Source organism: Miscanthus floridulus, chromosome 19 (genome assembly GCF_019320115.1).
Source record: "Miscanthus floridulus cultivar M001 chromosome 19, ASM1932011v1, whole genome shotgun sequence".
Taxonomy (NCBI): domain Eukaryota; kingdom Viridiplantae; phylum Streptophyta; class Magnoliopsida; order Poales; family Poaceae; genus Miscanthus; species Miscanthus floridulus.
The window spans coordinates 23,785,001-23,806,988 of record NC_089598.1 but is presented as its reverse complement, the minus strand read 5'-3'; the positions used below and the strand labels follow the sequence as shown (position 1 = coordinate 23,806,988).

General features: G+C 45.0%; 1 pseudogene; it reads right to left on the bottom strand.

Moving 5' to 3' along the window:
- Nucleotides 1–321: 321 nt before the first annotated feature.
- Nucleotides 322–21,603, bottom strand: LOC136527001 (pre-mRNA-splicing factor ATP-dependent RNA helicase DEAH10-like; annotated as a pseudogene).
- Nucleotides 21,604–21,988: the final 385 nt, after the last annotated feature.

Genomic DNA, 21,988 nt, shown 5'->3' with positions numbered 1-21,988 from the left:
TTGCCCGTTCCTAGTCGTCATGGGAAAGAAATAAGAAAGAAAAAAGAAAGAGATTAAAAATAAAAAATACAAACAGTATGCAACTCCATTGCATTCATTAGCAAAACTAATCAATTGATTTTTTTGTAGGCATCCCGTTTCCAATCCCGACAGCAGCTCCCGCTTTCGTCGACGCTAGCACTGCTGTTTTTTTATTCTTTTTTTCACTCTCTTCTTTTCACTAGTATAAACATGTCCGTGCGTTGCAACAAAACCAACACATTTTGAAATCAAATTTCGTACCATTCACTTAAACAATCCCTCTGCCCACATTGCAAAGAAATGATGAGGTTTTACTAATTCAAGGCAGGGTTACACTCCAAACGATGCAATACAAAAAAAAGGCCTATCCGAGAGTTGGATGCTAAAATGAGTGAAAATTCACATTATGCCTAGTCTACCTGTAATTGGGTCTGTTTAAAATTGTTACAACTGACTCTATTTTAAAGCATACAGAAATTAAGTACATTTGAAGTTCAAAATTTAAACTGCCCACGAATGCATTTGTTAGGCTAAGATTGCTCGGCAGTGGCACCACGCTCTAACGAATTGCATAAATATAAATAATTTATCACTACCATAAAAGATTACTATGCGCAATGTCCACTGATCACAATTACTCCTCGGTAGCCTAGTACTGCGGGGCGAGCTCAGCCAGACACAAGGGGTCAATACGGGTCAGGTTCTTGACGTAATTCTGTGTCGTCCGAACTAGCTCGTTGAAGACGACGCAGTCAGGCTTGGTCCTGAAAAGCACAGATGAAGGGTGGATCTGCACGCTCTGGCCAGTCGCAAGGGCCCTGCCAAACAACAGGTAAAACCTTTAAGATGGGGAGAATCGTAGTCCTCATCACAATCTTAATATAAACTCAAACATGCAGCATTCTTCAGGTTTTGGTTGGTGTGATCTAAGTCTCAGATTAGTTTAGGACAGTACTCTTTGATTAAGATGCATGAGAAAGATATCCATGGTGAGGCATTTGGATTGAAAATATATAACATGGAATGATACCTGTACGATCCATCTGGGTGTCGCATTGCTGCATTCAAGAAGAAGGCAGACGTGAGGCATCTCCGAAACAGAACCATGTCATCTCCACATGATGACAGGTTTAGCCCCATTTGTTGGACATGGCCCTGGATTTGACTGCAAATGACAGAAAATTGCTATGTCAACTCGCAGCATGGTCTAGAGGTCCCAATAAAAGTCAAAATGTACAGGTTTCCATTTCATTTTTTTACATAATGATATTCAAATCTGATCTTCATAGCTCAATCCCTCCATGCAGACCATGTATAATTATATTGACACACAAAATTTCATGACAAAATTGACCACATGCCTTCTGTGGAAAAAGATAGGTATTTTGTCTTTCTGTGCAGCTCACATATGATCAAGTTTATCGTTTTTTGATCAATGATAAGTGATTTGTCTTTTTTTTGTGTGTGTAGTTCACACATGGTCAAGTTTTCCCACAAAACTTTGTGTGTCAGCAGTGCCGACAACCTAAAAGAATATATTTTTCACTAGTTTAAAAATGACAAATGTGTTTTGAAAATGGGGTGTAGGTCCCACACCGCCATGGCCGGCCTGAACTCACAATAGAAAGGCTGCGGAGGAGCCCCTGCTCCCACGCGAGAGAGGAGAAGACTCGGCGTCGACTTGGGTCGTTCGCCCGTCTGGCGAATCAGATCCGCGGCCCCCATCTTCCGTCGCCGCTGGCCCCGCCTTTGGCTTCTACGTCCGCCCTCCTTGCGGACTGATCCGGCGGCTGCCTCTTGGTGCGATTCTCTGCTGCGAGTTGATGTTTCTTTGCTGCTGCTCGGTGGTATCGACGTGCGCTCGGTGCTGACCTGCTCTGCTCTGCTGCTCTTCGGTGCTGATCTGCTCTGCTCTGCTCTTCGGTGCTGATCTGCTCTGCTCTACTGCTCTTCGGTGCTGATCTGCTGCTACTGATCTGCTCTACGGTTGCTCGGTTATCTACTCTGCGGCTGCTCGGTGCCTTCTCCTGCTCTGCCGCTCCTCGGTGCTGATCTGCTGCTACTGATCTGCTCTGCGGCTGCTCGGTGCTGCTGCCATTCCTTCCCGCGGGACCTTCGCTGGCATTGAGCTCCCCTGCATGGCTCAGCAGGTCTGCTCCCCTGGTGCCCTCCTCGAACTTGAGCAGGATCCTGCTCTTGCGGAGTTAGTCGAGGACTGGGATTTCTCTCCGGGTAAGAGATTCGAAGCTGAAGTTCTTCACAAGTTCTCTTCATCAATGCATCACCCATCTTCGTCTCCGGATGGCTCCTTCTTCATGCTTGTGGTTTTCCGAAGATACCTCTTTCGTTTGACTGAAGAGTCAGTTGCTATGGCTATTCATTGTTGCCTGGGTGGCTCTCCTGCTGGATTCCATGTTACCTATCTGCAAGATCAACATTTTCGCTTTTCCGTTGCCTCGAAGCATGTGGGTTTGTTGGTTCGTGCTCTCAAGAGGATTACCACTGACCACTTTGACATCTACTTCCACATGTGGCGTGATGGGGGTGATAACTGGGAACTCCAACAGAAAAAATGGGAAAAAGAAGAGAAGGATATTTGGTCGACTGTGACCAGGCGCAAATCTCCAAATCTCCCAAACAAGGGAAAAAGCATGTCTTCTAAAAGAGTTTCTTTCCATAAAAAGCTCACTCAAGATTCTCTGATTCATAAATCTCGTCCTAGGGAGCTTTTTTCGGTGATTAAGATTGGTGCTATCTTCTGCCCTGTTATGAAAGACTCCTACAACGTTTTTGGGAAAGCTTCAGTTTCTTCAGATGCTCCTGTCAAGCATGCCTGCTCCTGCTCTCCAACAGCTACACTGACTGATGTCCCAATCCACCTCAATCTTGATCATGCCGCCATGACCCATCAGTCAGTAAGGTTTAATGATGGGTTGCCTCCCCAAGGTGAACGCTTCAGTATTTTCCCAAGTCATGCAACCCGCCTCTGTTTCAGATGCTTAAGTCCGGCTCATCTTGTTAAAGATTGCCGGGGGGGAGACTCACTGTATTTACTGCTTCAATTATGGTCATCGGGCTCGTTACTGTGTCAAGAGACAATTAGACGTCAAGTGTAATTAGGCCATTAAGCCCAGGAAACACCCCTTGGGTGAAGAACACAGTGGGCAAGGGAGAACAAATTATATTCAATGGTCCCTTGGTCCCAATGCACCTGATGATGCCTTGCCTTCTATGCTCGGCACCCAAGACTCGACTCGTTGTATTCCCTCTAGTAATCAAGAGGTCATGGAAGAGGATCAAGGTTCTGCTGTGATAGTTGATGCTGCTTCATCCCCTGTTGCCCCGGCCTTTCTCCAGCCTAGGCAGAGCAATGAAAGGAAAATCACTATTGACAAGCAGCCCAACGAGAAAGAAAACTTAGTGGTTGAACATACTGGAATTCAACAAAACCAAGCTCTAGCAATCAGCAACTCTCCAATGCCTATTATGATCAATAAGATGTTTGAAGAGCAAAGGGATTATAAGAAAAGAGAGGCAATCTCTAGCTTTCTTGCTGCTGGTTTGAGACAGATATTCAATGTCCAGATTGCGCCAGGCACAGGAACTCTGAGGAATCTGCCTATCCCAAGCTCTCTTATCCAAATCGACCTTGCCTCCCTGGGAATCAACTCCCTCAACACCATTATGAACTTCCTTGATCAGAATACTGCTACTACTATATCTGTTCTCTCTAACACTTTGCAGTCCTTGCCAAGTCTTCAACCTCAACCTGTTGATCTCTGCACAAGAACTGCTCCCATAACTAGAGTGTATTACAGGAGAAAGTTTAAGGGCAAGGCTAAAGAACTCGAGAAGGCAACTATTAGTGTGGAACTTTCTTCACAACATGACGAAAACATCTTACCAGCTTCCCCTGAAGAATACGTACCAGCTCACTCAACTGACATTGCCAGTATGGACAAGGGCAAAGACAATGTGGCAAGGAAAAAGAAATGTTGCACTCCTGTTTCCACCCAGATGCTAAGAAGAAGCCCAAGGTTCATCGAAAAGCTTAATGGGTGTAAACCTACTATGATTTCTTCAAAGAAGACAACAAACAGAAACAAAACTAAGGGCAAGAAGATCAAATCACAAACTGATCTTTTGGATAACATTCTTCTCCCTTCCACCTGTTAGACCAATGAATGCCCTGGGCTCTCTGTTATTGATAAATATAACAGTGTTGGTGCTACCTTCCCAGAAATACCTATTGCTGAAATTCAGAGGGTGGCAACAGAAATTTGCCGCATTGCTCCTTTGGAGGTGACAGCGGACTTGCTCCTTACATCAAGGCCTGAAGACGAAGCAGGCCCAAGTAGGAGTGCTGAAATCTAGTACTGTTTCCATGGATACTGTAAGAGAGATAAACTCTGAATAGTATATATTGATAGATCACAGATTACAAGGGATTACAATATATAGGCAGGAGAACTCAAGGGTTCAAGGTGTGAACACAACCTGGGAACCTAATTAACTCATACTAAATGGCACAAGTGCCTAGCCTGGCGCATGGCTGTATCCAGAGTCCAAGGCGCAGGCACAATAGTCTAGGAGTCTAGGAGGCAAACATAACTTGCTAACATCCCCCCGCAGTCTGGGCATCGGTGCAGCGGACGTTCAGACTGGTTCTAAACTCTGTGAAGAGCGAAGATGGCAATCCTTTGGTGAAGATGTCGGCATACTGAGAGGTGGTTGGAACATGAAGAACTCGAACAGCACCAAGAGCAACATGTTCCCGAACAAAATGGAGATCAATCTCAATGTGTTTAGTCCGCTGATGCTGGACTGGGTTGGCGGACATGTAGACGGCGCTGATGTTATCACAGTAGACCAATGTAGCACGCTGCAAGGGGGACTGTAATTCGCTGAGAAGTTGGCGCAGCCAGGAAGCTTCTGCAACAGTGTTGGCAACGGCGCGATATTCAGCTTCGGCACTGGATCGGGACACGGTGTTTTGGCGTTTGGAGGACCAGGAAATGAGGTTATCACCAAGGAAGACCGCATATCCAGAAGTGGACTTGCGAGTATCCGGGCAGCCGGCCCAGTCAGCATCAGAGTAGGCGACCAGCTCATGTTGGGATGAGGGGCGGAGCACCAACCCCAAATGTAGAGTCCCGCGAACATACCGAAGGATCCGCTTGAGGGCAGCCAAGTGAGGTTCCCGTGGATCATGCATGTGGAGACACACTTGCTGAACAGCATAAGCAATGTCCGGACGAGTGAAAGTGAGGTACTGAAGAGCACCAGCTAGGCTGCGAAAATCAGAGGGATCCTGAACTGGGTCACCACTTACTGCAGATAGCTTTGGATTGGTGTCAACTGGAGTAGAGCAGGGTTTGCATTTAGTCATACCAGCCCGGTCAAGAATCTCCATCATGTATTGTTGCTGAGACAAAAGTAGACATCCATCCCGGTGCTGAACTTGCATTCCAAGAAAATGGTGTAACTTGCCAAGGTCCTTCATGTTGAACTCACGCTGTAGGGCAGATATGATGCGACGGAGGACAGCTGTGGAGGAGGCAGTGAGGATGATGTCATCTACGTACAGCAGCAAGTATGCTGTGTCGGCACCATGATGGTAGATAAATAGGGAGGTGTCTGTCTTGGCATTCACAAATCCAAGTGAGAGAATAAATGTAGCAAAGCGACTGTACCATGCCCGAGGAGCTTGCTTGAGACCATAGAGAGACTTGTTGAGTCGACAGACATATCCGGGATGAGTGGCATCCTCAAAACCAGCAGGCTGTGCAGAAAAAACAGTTTCAGACAGGGTCCCGTGTAGAAAGGCATTCTTTACATCGAGCTGGTGAACTGGCCATTCGCGGGAGAGGGCGAGGGAGAGCACTGTCCGAACTGTGGCGGGCTTGACAACAGGATTGAATGTCTCGTCAAAGTCGATCCCCGGGCGCTGAGTAAAGCCTCGAAGGACCCAACGAGCCTTGTAGCGCTCTAGGGACCCGTCAGCCCTGAATTTGTGCTTGAAAATCCATTTACCAGTGACAATGTTGCCTTGAGACGGTCGAGGAACAAGCTCCCATGTGTTGTTCTGAAGGAGAGCAGAGAACTCTTCTTCCATGGCAGCCCTCCAATTGGGATCAGTAAGGGCACTACGGAAGCTGCGGGGCACCGGTGACAGTGTTGTGCTGTTGTAGACACTAGGAAACTGGTGACCAGCTTTGGCGCGTGTTGTCATGCTGTGATTGTTGACGGTGGGCTGTACAGACACGGCGCCCTTGGGCAGAGCCGGCGGGCTGGAGGCAGCCGGTTGCGGAGGAGGAGCGGCTGCCTGGCGCCGTGAATACACCAGCAGTGGTCGAGGCCTGACGGGGGCTGCTGCAGGAACGGAGGGACCTGGGGCGCCGGGGGCTGCAGCAGCGCCTGGAGCTGCAGCAGTAGCAGGCGTAGATGGAGCGGCCTGCCGGGCTGCAGCAGCGCCTGGAGCTGCAGCAGCAGCAGGTGTAGAGGGAGTGGCCTGCCGGGCGCCTGATATTGGTGAAAGAACCTTGCCCGGCACCGGAGTGGCAGCTGCTGTCTCGATGGCTGCACCGTCACTGAATGCCACACGAGGACAGTCCGTGCAGGGTGCTGATGGCGTGCCGACAGGGGGTGCTGCACGTGGCCGTGCAGGAATACCAACGGAGGTACCTGTAGAAAATAAAGGTAGTGGTGCACTGGGCATGGGATCAGCATCATCAGTTAGAAAATCGAAGTCCGCTGGATTGGGAGGAGTGGGCTGCTGGGAAAGGGGGAACGAGTTCTCATCAAACACGACATGTCGAGAGATGAGAACACGATTGGTTTGAAGGTCGAGGCAGCGGTATCCTTTATGGTTGGAGGAATAGCCAAGAAAGATGCACAAGGAGGATCGAGGTGCAAGTTTGTGGGTGGCTGTGGCGGAAAGGTTAGGATAGCAAGCGCAGCCAAAGACGCGAAGATGGTCGTATTGGGGCTGAACACCAAACAGGACAGAGTGAGGTGTGGAGGAGTGAAGGGTTTTGGTGGGTAGGATGTTGAGAACATGTGTGGCGACGTGTAAGGCTTCAACCCAGTATGAAGGGGGCATGCAAGCTTGAATAAGAAGGGAGCGAACCGCATTATTGATGGTGCGGATCATGCGCTCAGCCCGCCCATTCTGAGATGAAGTATATGGACAGGACATGCGAAGGTGGATGCCGTTGGTGAGGAAGAAGGAGCGGAAGATAGAGTTATCGAACTCCCGGCCATTGTCACACTGGATAGCTTTTACAGCAGTGCCATACTGAGTGTGAACATAGGCGAGAAAGTTAGTTAGAGTGGTAAACGTGTCAGATTTGAGACGAAGAGGAAACGCCCAAACATAGTGGGAATAATCATCGAGTATAATTAAGTAGTATTTGAAGCCAGAAATACTAACAACTGGGGAAGTCCATAAATCACAGTGAATGAGCTCAAATAAATTAGATGCCCGAGAAGATGATGTTTGAAACGGAAGGCGTGTATGACGCCCTAACTGACACGCATGACAAATGGAACCAAGTTCTTTAGTACAGCCAGGAATAACAGAGGTGACTTTGGACAACGTGTCACGACCAGGATGGCCAAGCCGACGATGCCAAAGTGCAGGTGAGGAATCAGCAGCAAGGGCGGTGGCGCCGGAGAGATGTAATGGGTAGAGGGGCCCGGAGCTATTGCACCTGATGATCACCTTGTGAGACTCCAGATCCTTCACAGAACAACCAGCAGGGTCAAATTCAACAGCACAATTATTGTCAGTGGTGAACTGACGTACTGAAATGAGGTTTTTAATGAGGCGTGGTGAAACAAGAACATTATTGAGGGACAGAGAATCGGTGAGAGTGGTGGTGCCAGTGGCGGTGACAGGGAGTAAGGAGCCATCACCAACAATGATAGAAGAAGGAGAAGGATACTGTGAAGAGTTAGGGTGTGAAAGAGTGCGAGAATCAGAAGTCATGTGGGAGGTGGCACCTGAGTCGAAGTACCAGTCGTTGTTCGGCGGCTGCTGTAGTGTCATGGTGCTGAAGGTGGAAGCAAGGGATTGCTGATCGAAGGCCGCCGGAAGACCGGTTGGAGAGGTGTAGAAGCCGGGAGGAGCCGAGGTGCCGAAGAAAGGCACAGGAGCACCCTGCTGACCGTAGAAGGCAGCAGGAGAGGCCTGCTGCAGGTACTCCTGCTGAAACGGTGCTGGAGGGTGCTGCTGTGAAGCCAGGAAGGCTCCCTGTTGTGCCAGCAACGCCTGCTGGTGTGGTGGATGGGTGGGTGCACCGCGAAGCAGAGGACGCGGCCCGGGGACAATGAGCCACGGGTTGTAGTGGGTGGGCCAAGACCCACTCGCCCCCTGGTTGGATGGAGCAGACGTGCCTGAGCCGCCGCCTTTGCCGCCCCTGTGTCCACTGTTGCCGCCTCGGCCCCGAGCGCCGCGACGATTGTTTTTGCCACCAAAGCCGCCCCCTTTGCCACCCCCAGGCTCGGTGTTGGGATGCCCAGAAAACTGCTGGGAGGCGGGACGAGGGGACGAGGAGCCGCTGCCTGTGCTGGCGACGAGAGCCGTGGGAGGAGACGGAGTCGGGGCCCCCATGGTAAGCTCCTCGAGAGTGAGCTCGTCGCAAGCCTCCAAGAAGGAAGGGAAGGGACGGCTGCGTCGAAGATGGCGGCCAACGGAGACAAACCGCTCGTTCAAACCTCGGATGAGATTGAGGACGAGGGAGCGGTCGCTGACGGGTTCACCCAGATCAGCGAGGTTGTCGGCGGTGGTCTTGAGAAGCTTGCAGTAGTCGGTGACAGATAGGTCCCCTTGGACAAGCGTGCGAAGTTTGGCGTCAAGAATGAGAGCGCGCGCCTCCCGGTTGCCGAGAAATTGGCTCTCAATGGCAAGCCAGGTGGTACGGGCAGTGTCGCCTTGGTCGCCGCGATGCCGGACAATGTCGTGGAGATTGTCGGAGAGGGTGCCGTAGAGCCAGGAGCGGACGACGCAGTCCATGCGTTCCCAGTCTGGCGAGTTCAGGGGACGATCGTCCTGAAGAACATGGCCCTGAAGGGAGTACTTGCCCAGGGCGAGCAGGAATTGCTCGCGCCACCGAGCGAAGCTGCCAGAGGTGATGTCGAGAACGACGCGGACAAGATGACGGATGTTCTGGACGGCCACAGCTTGGGCGTGCAGGTGAAGAACAACAGTAGCCTCCTGAAGAGCTATGGCGGCCTGAACTGAGGTACGAGGGCCATCGAAGAGGGAGGACGCGTCCTCGTCGCGGTCCTCTGGCGGATCTTCAAGGTGAGGGTCGGCAGCGGCCCGCTCCTGGGCCGCGCGCTCCAGGGCGGCGCGGACGCGCGCAGCCGCAACGTCGCGCTCGTGTGCCGCGGCGGCGGCCTCGGCTTCGGCCTCTTCGGCGCGAGCGAGAGTGGCGCGACGGGCGGCAGCCTGGGCGGCGCGGGCGTCCTCCTGGCGCTTGCGCTCGGCCTCGTTGTGGGCGGCGCGGGCGTCCTCCTGGCGCTTGCGCTCGGCCTCGTTGTCAGCAGCAGAGGGGTGAAGGGAGCCGGCCATGGCGGAGAATGGAGGGGCGGCGCAAGGGGCAGCACGCCGGAGGCGGCGGCGCTAGAAGCAGCACGCCAGAGAAGCGGAAGGGAAAACGGGTGTTACCCGGACTCGTGATACCATGTAAGAGAGATAAACTCTGAATAGTATATATTGATAGATCACAGATTACAAGGGATTACAATATATAGGCAGGAGAACTCAAGGGTTCAAGGTGTGAACACAACCTGGGAACCTAATTAACTCATACTAAATGGCACAAGTGCCTAGCCTGGCGCATGGCTGTATCCAGAGTCCAAGGCGCAGGCACAATAGTCTAGGAGTCTAGGAGGCAAACATAACTTGCTAACAGATACAAGCCCCAGCAACAACAACAACAATAGAAGTCTCAACAGATCCTGGAACATTTTAAACTGGAACATTAGAGGGGTAAACTCTGAAGACAAATGTAATGCCATCAAGGAAAAAATTAATGAAACTGACTGTGCCATCTTCTGCATCCAGGAAACCAAAAGGGAGCATTTCGATCATTCCTTTATCAAAAAGCTGGCTCCAAAGCGCTTCAATCAGTTTGCTTTCTCCCCCTCCCAGGGTGCCTCTAGAGGAATACTAATTGGATGGAATGGCTCTATCTTCTCTGGTCAAGTTGTTCAAATAAACAAATTCAATGTAACAGTGCGCTTTACCTCATCTCATAATGGGCAAACCTAGACTCTCTCTTCTATCTATGGTCCCTGCCATGGACCTGATAGAGACACTTTTGTTCAATGGCTCAATGATCTACAGCTCAATGCAGAGGAAAATTGGATGTTGGCTGGTGATTTCAACTTCTATAGAGCACTATCTGATAGAAATAGAGATGAGGGTAATATGAATGACATAATGATTTTCAATGAAATTATCAGCAATCTGGGCTTAATGGAGATCCCTCTCAAAGGAAGGAATTTTACTTGGAGTAACATGCAAAGTGTTCCCCTTCTTGAACAAATTGATTGGGTTTTTACCACTCCCAACTGGACTTGTGATTTCCCAAACACCCTCCTCCTTCCTATGGCTAGACCCACTTCTGACCATATTCCTTGCAAAATTCAGATTGGCACCTCTATTCCCAAAGCACAAATTTTCAGGTTTGAAAATTTTTAGGTTGAACATCAAGGCTTCTATGATTTAGTAAAATTTGTTTGGAGCACCAATATCTCGGCTACTAATAGTGCAACCAGAATCACTGCCAAATTTAAACTCCTAAGAGCTACTTTAAAAAAGTGGAGTAAAAGTCACTCTAATCTCAAACGCTTGATAAAGAATTGTCACTCCATTCTGGAAGTCTTGGATTCACTGGAAGAACAAAGGCCTCTGTTTGTCCAAGAATACAACTTCAGGAAAATCCTGAAGAATCACATACTCATGCTTCTCAAACATCAAAAGGAATACTGGAAGAAAAGATATACTATCAGATAGACTAAATTCAGCGATGAAAGCACAAAATTTTTTCATGCTGTTGCTACAGAAAGATACAGGCTCAACACCATCACCTCTCTTGAAACTGAAGATGGCAGATCAGTTTATGAACATAGTGAAAAGGCTTCTATGCTTCTTGAAGAGTACAATCACAGGATGGGATGCACCACCAACCCCACCATGCTCTTTGACCTAACCCAGCTTGTTCAGACTAGTGATAGCCTTGATGAAATGTCCAGGCCTTTCATCATCGAGGATATTGATTCTGTCATCAAGCAAATGCCTGCAGATAAACCTCCAGGACCTGATGGTTTTAATGGGTTTTTCATGAAAAGTTGTTGGGAGATAGTCAAAGAGGACTTCTATAACCTGTGCTTTGATTTCTTCGATGGTTCCTTGGATCTGCAGTCTATAAATAATTCCCACATTACCCTGATCCCCAAGACAAACAACCCTGCTACTGTCAATGATTTCAGGCCTATCTCCCTTCTCAACTGTGCTATCAAAATCATCACAAAGTTATTGGCTAACAGGTTGCAAGGTAAAATTATACCCCTCATTCATACCAACCAATATGGTTTTATCAAAACAGAACCATAAAGGACTGTCTGGCTTGGGCCTATGAGTACATTCATCAATGTCAACAATCCAAGAAGGAAATTGTCATTGTTAAATTGGACTTCACAAAGGCTTTTGACACCATTGAGCATAATGTTATCATTCAAATGATGAGGCAGCTAGGACTTGATGAAACTTGGTGTGACTGGATTCAGAGAATTCTTATCTCGGGAACCTCTTCTATTCTGCTTAATGGAGTTCCTGGCAAGCACTTTCATTGCAAGCGGGGGGTTAGGCAGGGTGACCCACTTTCCCCCCTCCTCTTTGTGTTGGCTGCTGACCTTCTTCAATGTATCATCAACAAAGGTCACAGAGAAGGTCTCTTTGAACTCCCAATTCAATCCTATGAAAATGCTCAATATCCTATTATCCAATACGCGGATGACACCATCCTCATCATGAAAGCCTCCCAGAGAGAACTATTCACTCTAAAGGGTCTGTTGGAATCTTTTGCTCAATCAACTGGTCTTAGAGTTAACTATATGAAGTCATGTCTGGTCCCTCTAAACCTCTCACATGACAAAGCCCGACAGCTGGCTGGAGTCTTCGGTTGCAAGTTGGAAACCCTCCCTTTCACCTACCTTGGGCTGCCATTGGGCACCACTAAGCCAAGAGTGGAGCATTTTGGATTCATCATGAACAAGGTGGAGAGAAGATTCACTGCCACTTCAAATTTCCTCTCTCACGCTGGAAGATTGGAACTGGTTAATTCTGTCATTTCTTCTCTTCCTACATATGCTATGTGTACTCTGCAGCTACCTGTCTCAGTCATCGATTACATTGAGAGAGCAAGAAGGCACTGCCTATGGAGAGGGTCTGACAGTAATGCTAAAATGAAGCCGCTGGTGGCTTGGCCGAAGTGTTGTAAACCAAAAAAGAAAGGTGGACAGGGTATTATCAACCTAAGAAGTCAAAATTCTGCCCTTCTACTTAAACATCTAGACAAGTTCTATAATAAGAAGGAAATTCCCTGGGTGAAACTTATTTGGCATGCTCACTACTCTAATGGAGATATCCCACATGCCTCTACTGATAGAGGTTCCTTTTGGTGGAGGGATGTTCTGAAGAACTTTGTGACCTTTTTAGAGGGATTGCTAATTGCAAAATTGGAGATGGATCAACCGTTCTCTTCTGGTCAGACCTATGGAATGATAATGTCATGCAGATCAAGTTTCCAAGGCTCTACTCTTTTGCAAAGAACAAGAATATCTCAGTCTCACAATTCCTATTAAACAATAGCCTCCGGTCACAAGCTTATCATGAATACCAAGGTCTTCAGGAATACATACTAAAGATTCTTGGAGTTACTTGTGGGGGAGCAGCAACTATACGTCATCTAGATTCTACCACCTACCCTACAAAAATTTACAGCCTCCTGCTCCCTTTCTCTGGATTTGGAATTCAAAGTGCTGCAACAAACTCAGAGTGTTCTCCTGGCTTCTACTCATGGACAGACTAAATACTAGAAACATCCTCAGGAGAAAAAAGCACAAATTAGAGGGCAATAATTACAACTGTGTTCTTTGCAGCAATAATGTTGAGGAAACTGCTCACCACCTATTTTTCAGTTGCCCCTTCAGCCAGGAATGTTGGCAGCACTTGGGAATCCAATGGAACCTTCAGAGTGAATTCTTTCAAATGATGATACAATCAAAACAGCAGCACCAAAATCCTTTCTTCATGGAGACCTTCATCATTGCTGCCTGGCATATTTGGATGCAGAGAAACAACTTCATATTCGATATTGGCCGGCCTTCTTTCTACAACAACAACAACAACAACAAAGCCTTTAAGTCCCAAACAAGTTGGGGTAGGCTAGAGTTGAAACCCAACAGAAGCAATCAAGGTTCAGGCACGTGAATAACTGTCTTCCAAGCACTCTTATCTAAGGCTAAGTCTTTGGGTATATTCCATCCTTTCAAGTCTCCTTTTATTGCCTCTACCCAAGTCAACTTCGGTCTTCCTCTGCCTCTCTTCACGTTACTATCCTGACTTAGGATTCCACTACGCACCGGTGCATCTGGAGGTCTCCGTTGCACATGTCCAAACCATCTCAACCGGTGTTGGACAAGCTTTTCTTCAATTGGCGCTACCCCTAATCTCTCACGTATATCATCGTTCCGAACTCGATCCCTTCTTGTATGACCACAAATCCAACGCAACATACGCATTTCCGCGACACTTAGCTGTTGAATATGTCGTCTTTTCGTAGGCCAACATTCTGCACCATACAACATAGCAGGTCTAATCGCCGTCCTATAAAACTTGCCTTTTAACTTCTGTGGTACCCTTTTGTCACATAGGACACCAGACGCTTGCCGCCACTTCATCCACCCTGCTTTGATTCTATGGCTAACATCTTCATCAATATCCCCGTCCCTCTGTAGCATTGATCCTAAATATCGAAAGGTATCCTTCCTAGGCACTACTTGACCTTCCAAACTAACATCTTCCTCCTCCCGAGTAGTAGTGCCGAAGTCACATCTCATATACTCAGTTTTAGTTCTACTAAGTCTAAAACCTTTGGACTCCAAAGTCTCCCGCCATAACTCCAGTTTCTGATTCACTCCTGTCCGGCTTTCATCAACTAGCACTACATCGTCCGCGAAAAGCATACACCAAGGGATGTCCCCTTGTATGTCCCTTGTGACCTCATCCATCACTAAAGCAAACAAATAAGGGCTCAAAGCTGACCCTTGATGTAGTCCTATCCTAATCGGGAAGTCATCCGTGTCTCCATCACTTGTTCGAACTCTAGTCACAACATTGCTGTACATGTCCTTAATGAGCCCGACGTACTTTGTTGGGACTTTATGTTTATCCAAAGGCCACCACATAACATTCCTTGGTATTTTATCATAAGCCTTCTCCAAGTCAATAAAAACCATGTGTAGGTCCTTCTTCTTCTCCCTATACCGCTCCATAACTTGTCTTATTAAGAAAATGGCTTCCATGGTTGACCTTCCGGGCATGAAACCAAATTGGTTCATAGAGACCCGCGTTATTGCTCTCAAGCGATGCTCGATAACTCTCTCCCATAGCTTCATAGTATGGCTCATCAACTTAATTCCCCGGTAATTTGTACAACTTTGAATATCCCCTTTATTCTTGTAGATCGGTACCAATATACTTCTCCTCCACTCATCAGGCATCTTGTTCGATCGAAAAATATGGTTGCCGGCCTTCTTTCTCTTCTTGGAAAAATCTCTTCTGTGAAGAGGCCAAACTTCAGGCTTTTAGAATGAGAGATGATAAACGTGTAGCTTTTCTCCTCTGTTTAGATCTCTCTTAGGCCTCCCTGGTTTTTGGCCTGCGGTTCCCTCCCCGCCGTGGCTACCTCAGCCCCCCGGCTGGTTGGTTTGTTGTTATTTCTCTATCTTTTGTACAGGTTTCAGTTTTTATTTAATATATTCCTACAGTGGGGGCTTCCCCTGCTGTATTTCCCGTTCAAAAAAATGGGGTGTAGGTACACAAAAAAAAAAGACAATACTTATCTTTACCCCTCTTTCGCAATGCTTTCCCTACTTCATTAGGACATCAGCGGGTGTGCTAAACTACTTATTACTACATTCTAACTCCCTACACCTACAATAGAGCTTCTGTACAAGTACTTTCAAACAGACAGCAGAAACTAGAACTAACCTGTGAACATCGCGAGCATGTCTTAGAGAGCGAGTTGATAAAGTTTTCCCTGCACCACCTGTTCAAAGCCTTTTCCATTGTTTTTTCTTTGGCATTTGCATTTTTGCTCTTCTCCAAGCATGCTGCAGCTGCTCGATAGACATTCACTAATGTGATATGGTCTCCTTTAGAGCTTTCGAAACCCTTCCTGGCAGCTCTTGCCTATAGAAAATAAATTAAATGGGTCAATTATTGCACTAATAGCAGCGAGTAACACACTGACTTCTTTCTCATCACAAAACAAATCGAGTTTCTATATCTTGTGTCCAATAGGGAAAGAGTGGCACAAAGGAAATGTGAGTAAAACAGATTGAAGCATATGCTTATTTATGATTAAGCAAAAAATTAATCATGATTTATGTCTAAAGATACTTTTTTAAGGTAGCCAAACAACAAAGACCATCAATTTTCTATACGGCTTGTAACAAATTTGATGGTACTAATTTTTTCACATGACCAATCTAAATGGCTGTTCACAGATAGCGGTCAAAGTTAAGTTTAACCACTCAAATGCCATATATGATACATTTCTGAATGGAGTGCATTTTTCTTATACAGTTTTCCTTACTGGCACTTATCTCCCAGTTCCCACTATCAACAAGCTACTAACAGGAGCATTTGATGAAAAGTGTGCCCCAAAGCTACAAAATGACACCTGTTTGCAAAGCAAACACAACCCCCTAAAATAAGTGAACTGAGGGAATAACTACACAATATCAGATAAGAACCCAATTGTGACATACATTTTTACAAACAGCCAGTAATTCAAATGGATACCTCTTCTAACTTCTCACGCACAGAGAAGAAAATTGATTCCACTGAAAGCATAGATACAACAATGAGCATTTCTTCCAAGCACTTGAATTTGCTTGATACAATTAATGCCTTGGAGTACATTGGATCCAAAGGCAGCCTAGCCATCTGATGACCAACTGGATCTGAGAGCTTATAATCATCAGTCAGAGCCCCTAGTAAGATTAACTGCTCCAGCGATTTCAGAATAGTAGTCCTGTAGTAGGTTGGAGTTTGGACACCAATAAGCAAAAAAAGACACCAATAAGCAAAAACTCAGCACTGACATAAAGCAGCAAGTTATTTAACTTACAATTACTGAGAAGCCTCTAGGTAAAAAACTTCAGTTTGTTTTTATTAGGTGTTATCAGCACGAGTGCAGATCATAAGGTTCATAAAGAAGTCTAGGTCAGGGGTTTTCTTTACCTATAAAGTTAAAGCTGGGGTACATGTGTCAAGCAATAAAATACATTAAACACAATAACAAAAATTGCATCCTTTCATCACTGATATTTAATTCCCCTGGAGACAATAACAGTTCAGTATAAAGTTCAAGCACAAAAGAACACACCAAATAAAAATGACTCCGAGCATTTTTCTTTTATGTAGATGTAGAAGCAGTCTTAAAAAATTACCTTGATGATTTCTCCATAAAATCGAAACCTATGATGTCATCAATTCCAAGAGCCTTGAGTTGCAGAACAACATTTGAGAGGTTACACCGCTTGATTTCAGGCACAGTACAATCCACCAGTTTATCAAACTCACTTTCTTGGAACAATCGGAAGCACTTCCCTGGTCCCTCACGTCCAGCACGACCACTGAGGGTAGATTTAGGATGTTAGAAAAGGCATGCAAATAAAAAGGGACAAGTATTGACTTATTTGGTTGAATATCTGCAAAGTGCCCATATGCAAGTGCAGCAGATATAAACAATAAGATACAGAACACTCAATCATCGCATGGAGATTCATTCTACCACTACAATGCTAGCATGCTGAAAACCGCTCCTTAATCGACTGCAGGAACTCTTTGTGATCTCATATATTAGGCATGAAAAATCAAACAAGCAAGATACATATACCTCCTTTGAAAAGCCTGCGCTTTAGAGACTGGGATGATGATTAGTGATTCCATTCCAGTCACAGGATTGTTAGAATGTGCTTTTACCATCCCAGGATCTATAACATATTTGATGCCAGGTATTGTTACTGAAGTCTCAGCAATATTTGTAGCTAGAACTACCTAGCAGAGGCAAATCAGCAAAAAGTCAAACTTAGCTTAACAGACTGTGGTGCGGGGCTTTCAAGGATAAGTGAAACACTGAAATGGCTACAAAGGAAAACAAATTACTAAATGAACCATGGAGAAGATTGAATCTGCATGGGAAGAACAACAGAACACACAAACAGAAGGATTGTCTTTATTAAAAGTAATTCTAATCACAAACACCAATAGCCGAGAACAGTAACCTAAAACAAAAGCAAAAAAATTTCTGCATCTAATGTTATGACCTTTGTGAAAGATAATAGAATGAGCAGAATGATTTCTCCATTGCTATATGGCTGTTCTTGTACAACAACGAGTGTACATGTAAGGAAAAGAATTAAAATGCTCTAATGTCCTCTAATTTAGCCTAATCAATACAGGCTATACATGCAGATATGATCTGCTAGGCCAATAATGGCCGAGATATGAGGACTAGCAAGAGCTAGGATATTGCCATAGAACACTTTGGTCAATGGTTACCTAAAAGTGTGCTTTTCTCACATTTATTAGGGGCAAGCAAAATGATCAAATGACAGTTAATACATTTTCCTTTAAGTTGATCTTAATTACAACAATGTTTACCCAGAGGACCAACAATAGTAAGATAAATTCTGTTTCACTTTATAATGGCAAGATCAATTATGTACTCATTTTCTTGCCTTCGTCTTCTTCTTTAATACAAAGATAGCTGTATGTTTGAGAAAAAAAAATTGCAATCATTTTAACATATGTCATGTAGCAGTATCATGTTAGCATTAAAGGAACCTGCAGACATTTTTGGACATATATGAAACACATGCAGAGGTTTTCAAGCCTGCAAAGGATTCAGACAGACCATCGATATATGGACATTAGTAATCATCCATTTCCTTATAAAGGGCATGCTTTTTTTCACATACATAGATGACAACTAATTAACTGTAGGATGATATAATTGACTTTAATCTCCATGTAACAAGAAGGTTTCATCTAGGAAAATAAACCAAACTAAAAGCATGTACACAAAAATTCCTTCATAAAAAATTGATTGAGTAATCCATGATACTCCCTGTGATTCCATATATAGGCCATTTTAGATTTGTGAATAAAGAATAAGGAAGAGGATCAAACAACCTTGATGAGCCTCATTTATACTGATTCGAAAGATGGCTTATTCATTTGTGAGAGGTAGTGACATTTATTAAGCAGGGGTAAGGAGGGAAGCAAAGGGTACAAAGTGTATATTAGTTTAGGATGACTTGTATTTAGAGAAAACTTGAGAAGGCTAAAATGATCTACATTTGGAATCGGAGGTAGTACATAAAAAAGAGAAATGGAGGTATGCAATTCTTTTGAGGATCCTATTGAAACATGACATTCTTTTGATGTTTACCTTGCGGGTTCCAACTGGTGCTGGCTTAAAAGCATTCATTTGCTGTTCTGATGGGAGAGATGAATAGATAGGTGTAACCAATATCTTACTACTTTCTGGTGGAAATAAACGAGCACGCTCATGAATAAGTCTCTCCAGTGATTCAATCTCCTCCTGGCCAGTTAGAAATGCAAGAATGTCTCCAGGCCCTTCCTCCAAATGAATCTATTAAATCAAACATCTAAAAAATGAAGTTTATGTTTTAAAAAAATGAAGTTTATACAGAAAAAGCAGGATTCATTGAGTCACAGTTGGATAGTAGGTTATGCAAGAAATTAGTCATCACTACGGTTATATATATTCACTCATCATGTTTTCTGAAGCTTTTTTTCCCCTTTCTTCCTGAAGTCCCATTTATGTAGATTTCTATTTTCTTTCCTAGCCTCTAAGCCAACTACAGATTGCATGAAACAAAGGATGATGCTCACCTGAAAGATAGTAACTAATGTGGCATCCATATAATCCAACTCAGGCTGATAGGTATATAGTATGTCAACCGGATATTGCCGACCTTGAATATGCACAGTTTTAGCACCACCAAAATAATCAGAAAAACACTTAGCATCCAAACTAGCAGACATAATTATCAGCTTTAGAGGAGCACATTTTGTTCCCTGGCATGCCTTAAGAGTTAAATTTTGAGAATGGCCCTGTACATCAGCCAAAATCTTCCCATTTTTATTGGCATTAGCTCGTGAATGTTGCACTTTTTTCAACAAACCCAACAAGACATCAGTATGAACAGTTCTTTCATGAGCCTCATCAACAACTATAACACTATACTTAGACAAGAATGGATCCAAAAGTGCTTCCCTGGAAATCCGAAGTAACCTTTTGATTAGAAAAAGAAACTTCACGCATCAAACAAAAGAAATGTACACCTATTTTTTCACAAAAAAGAGAAATGTAGACCTATGCTAGACTATTGCCACACATATATCAGTATGTAAAATGATAAGGTATAATTGAATGGAAAATTGAACTTTAGAAGGTTTAAACAACACTAGAAAAAAAATCCACATTCTGCTAAACAAATTTCAATGCAGGTGTATGTACATCTACCATGGCAAAATGCTAAAATATAAGAGATACTTGAAAGTACAAAATAAAAAGGAACATTATGAGACAGAAAAAGGGAATTGTTTATCAATGCCTTCTGTTCTTCAGTTCCGATAAGCATATTAAAAAGGAGACCTGCAGACTGCAATGCATATCATCTGTACACCTTTCAAAAACATACTCATCATTCGTGGAACTTAAATTATTGGGGTGGGGTGAGTTAACAATCAAGACAAGAAACCTAAACCTTTTGGCTCTCAAATTGCTCACAAAAAAGGCAACTATCACATCAAAGAGGCTCAAAAGACTAACTTACATGCCAATAACAAAAAAAAACTAAATGGTCATCAAACAAGCAACAGAGCAGTAACACATCATTACCTCAGAAGCAAACCATCAGTCATGTACTTAATCCTTGTTGCATTGGATGAGGAATCATCAAATCTGATGGAGTATCCAACCTTTTTGCCCAGCTGGTCGTTGCATTCCTCCGCTACACGCTTTTTTACTGTAACAGCTGCAACTCTTCGAGGCTGAGTGATGCCAATGACTTTACCATCCTGACAAAACCCATCATCGTACAAAAATTGTGGAAGCTCTGCATGAGCAAATTAAAGAAAATATTGCTTCTTCAAAGAATTAAAGTAGAAAAAAAGGTAGGAGAAAAAACATAAATACTAGTATGGTATGTTTCTGCAATTACAGATGAATATGGAAACAAACCGATTTTGTAACATGCTGTTTGTATCAAACAATCTGTACAAAACCTAGGAATAACTTTCCTAAGTAAGCAATCCCACTTGGAACAACATTACTACGAGATTACAGTGGGAAGATTCCATTTCACTTCTACAATAGCCCTTTTGTTAATACTGTATAATGTTATTGAATATAAATGTTTCCGAACCCACAAACACAAGCAATCCACAGCACCACTTTCACTAATTATGCCCAAAACAGTTACATCTGAATCAGAGCATATTCAGATTAACAACCAAAAGTTTCAGAAATTAGCATGTTTCTATCAATTACTTCATCCAAGCAACAATTCTGAAAAGGGCAACACAGAAACATACTTACGAGTAGTTGTGCCACTCCCAGTCTCGCCAACAATGATCAGTGTGTCGTTCTTCCTCACCTCCTCAACTAGCCTCTTCTCCACTGAAGCAACAAGCAACCAATTTCAGTTCCCTGAGTTAACACCCCCAAAAATATCATAGTGAACAGACGTCTAAAAGCTCTGCTGGCAAACCTGACGCAATGGGGAGCGACTTTCTCTGTTGCCGAATCAGCTGCCTCCATCTGCGCAAGCCAACCAACCAACGCAATTGCGCGAAGCTCTCAATCCCCAGGTCAACGAATGAAACAAAACAATCGGAAGAAAACAGCGTCAATGAGATAAGAGTGGGCACCTCGCGAAGTGCTGCTGCTTCTGCGGTGAGGCGCCGACAGAGAAAGACGGCATCTCGGATACCGCTGCCGACTCCCGCGCCCTGAATCTTGCCACGGCGGCAGGCCGGGGAAGCCACGATTAGCCGGGGCCCGCGAACCCGCGACAGAGTGGGGTAAGCAGGAGGCGGGAGGGTTTAGAGTTGGTGGTAGGGTTTTTGGCGCTGCGTGGCTGCGGGAGAAGGGGAGGTGGTGCCTCGCCGCCGACGGTGGGGAGGCTGGTCGCTGCCGCAGCAACGATGCTGTCCCAAAGCTGCCACTGCCAGTGCCATATATATGTATGAGCTTCGCCGAACTTGTTATTGATAAAGAAGGGGGTGCCAGGCCAAATATTGGCCTCGTAATGTTAATTAATTCGCCTGAATTTGGTTCAAGGCCAAATTTTGGCACTGCCAAAGCATATTTAAGTGCTCATATAACAAAATATATGTTGTGCATGTACGCAATCACTCTGTTCCGCTCTTCTATTTTCCAGTCGGTTTGTGCTTATTTTAGTTTATTCTTCTTCACATAAATACTATTGAATCATCCGAAATACCATCGACAGAACAGGGTAAATATCCCTATTCTCTACACCTAATCATACCAAATCATGTCCGTATTTGATACGAACTCCTTCCCAGTCCAATAGGACGTCACCGTCTTTGATACGAAGTCCTGAC